The sequence below is a fragment of the Belonocnema kinseyi genome, chromosome 7 (genome assembly GCF_010883055.1).
Source record: "Belonocnema kinseyi isolate 2016_QV_RU_SX_M_011 chromosome 7, B_treatae_v1, whole genome shotgun sequence".
NCBI lineage: Eukaryota > Metazoa > Arthropoda > Insecta > Hymenoptera > Cynipidae > Belonocnema > Belonocnema kinseyi.
This window is the reverse complement of record NC_046663.1, coordinates 54306682-54309457: the sequence shown is the minus strand read 5'-3', so window position 1 is coordinate 54309457 and position 2776 is coordinate 54306682.

The window sequence follows — 2776 nt, the reverse complement described above, 5'->3', positions numbered from 1 at the left end:
TAGCATTTAAAAACCGAATTTTTCTGGTAACAAATGCCCGAATACTGCATATATTTATTAAATTTGTTAAAAAAACTCATAAGAATGTTCCTCTCCTTTCAATGACCACCTCAATATTTTGACTTTCCAAAATTTAATCGTAAATGATCGGAAGATAACCTATGATTTACGATTTATTAACATTTTTCGGTAAACAAATTAAATTTTCTGCCAGTTGCTTTACTTCTTCAAAAATTCGAGAAGGTTGCTGAAGATAATCTTTTCACCGAATTATTGAGCTATCATTTATTAGGATCGTTTTATTTTTTTAAGTTTGCCAAGAAGCGATATAGACAAAAAAATCTGACCGCTTCCCGGGCACATTCTCATCGTGCGCGGCTCGCAAGTTTGAGCGCGCCTAGTGCGCGCGACGGTTGAATCTCGCGCTTTGCGCTCGATAATAGGTTACCTCGCGCTTCGCGCTCGGAAATTTATTCTTTACATTTGAAATTCTTGAAAAAAACTTTATCAAAAAGATCTCTTTTAGATTGCAGTATTTATATGCATCTTCATATTCTGAATTGTCTACTTAATTAAGTATAGTCAAATATTAAGTTTCTCAAAGCTCTGTAGACTTTGAGGTACACATTCTCATCATGACACTCGCGCTGCGCGCTCGATTTCCGAGAGACATTTGTAAACAGGTTCTGTTGGATTTTTTTTTCTCGTAACTTTCGTCGTTTTTGCAAACATTTTTTTTATTTTATTTTTTTTCAACGTTATTTTTCACGAATGCAAACAAAAAGTACGCGTCTTATCAAGAAGTGATTCGTAACGAAATTGTAGATCTTTTTTGGGATAACAACTTTTGTTGATTCATCTTTTTTCGTATCCTATATAGTTTATCGACAAAATATAATTTTTTATTTTTCATTATTTTTTGTGTAATCAAAATTTCAATTTTCGATTAAAAAAAAAAATCCAAAAATTTGTTATGATAATCTTGCATGGCTTTCAAAAAGAAATTTGTTTTTTCTCTTGACTTTTTTTCATATCGTGCGTTTTTTGTCTTAAAATTTTGATTTTCAGTTGATTTAAAAAATTTTGAAAATGTCATAACTCTGAGAATTTTCCTTTCATCAAAAAAGGTCATCTGGATAAATTGTTTGTTCTTCTCAATACTAGAAATATCCATACATAGAATTTTCAAATTCAGAAAAAAGTGGTCTCAAACTTTTTCAAAATGTGCTCACTTTTTGAATATTTTATCAAAGATGGCTGGTTCACGAACTCGTCCTTTCTTTTAGGACCTGAAAAAGGTGTGCCAAAGATGAATTTAATTCGTTCATTTTTTCGAGAGTTATCGTGATTACCGACAGACGGCCAGATGGACAGACAGACAGACGCCATCGTGAAAACCTGATTTTCGGATTCAGGAGGTCTTGAAACGTGGAGATCCATTGAAAAAGTGTGATGTCGAATTTCCGACAATTCTAATACTTTCTCAATCATAAATGATGAGAATGTAAAAAAACGTTTATAAGAAATGGAAATTTTTTCATAAAATATTTCCGGTCATTTAACTCATCATTTACAGAATACAATTAAGTTTTATTTTTATTAGGATTTATTAATTTCGATCTAATGGACATTTTTATAAGTTGAAATGCCATTATATAAAATAAACAAGAAAAATAATTCTACTTTTTGTCAATAGATTTTATAATTCTGACTCTACATTAAATTAAAAATCCTTGAGTTTTTAAACAATAATTGAAAACAAAAGTAATTGATAAATTTCATTTAATTGTAAATATACTAATTTTACCTGAAATAATTAAATTGATTCTTCACTTATTTGAGGTCAGGTTTCAATAAGCCGCAGTGTGTAATTACTTACTTTCATTTTCCTCGCACAAGTTTCGAGGTATACTGACTAGTTAGTGCTCGGTGCCTTACTCACCTTAGGCATTTAAAAAAATTTATTGAATATTATAAGCGAGTAATATACGAATTTCACCGCACTATCAGAAAACAACAAGCAGCACTAGTTCTGCGACCGCATGAAGATGGCGTATCAGTTGAAAATCGGTCTGGCCCGATCGGGCCCACATATGGGCCATATAGTTCTACCGATCAGGGCCAAATCGGAAAACCCAATCGGGGTCAGATCAGAATGACATTTGAAATTGGGCGATTCCTGGAGAATTATGACTCTGCCAAATGTTCGACGTAATTATAATTATTTAATATGCTTGATTATTGTTAATTAATTCATATGTATAATAGTCGGTGGACATGATACATAAGACAGTATTTTTTTATGATAAGGGGAATGCAAGACGTTATATGTATGCGTTAAAAATAATTCTCTTGTCAGAAATTATAAAAGGTCCTTGCTAAAATCAATGAAAGCTTTCAAAAGATTCGTATTAAATTTATGAAAGCGTTCCTTAAATAAACGTCCTCAGGAGAAACCCCTACATATAAGAATGGGGCTTCAGGTGCAGCAGACATAGATTATGTAATAGGGCTTCAGGGTAATTGTATAGAATCATGTAAGATGTGCTTTAATATAAAGTAAGTTTATGAGTGTGTTAATAATTAAAACCTATTAGTTACTTTTCAAATGAAAAGAAAAGTAATCAAACTAAAAAAAAAGTTGAAGAAAAAAACAGTTTTGTTGTAAATGAATATAATAAATAATTAGATCAATCTCATGTTAATAAAAAGTTTATTAAAAAATTATTCGTTTTAAATTAATTTTTCGTTATAATAACATAAAGCCAAGTGTTTT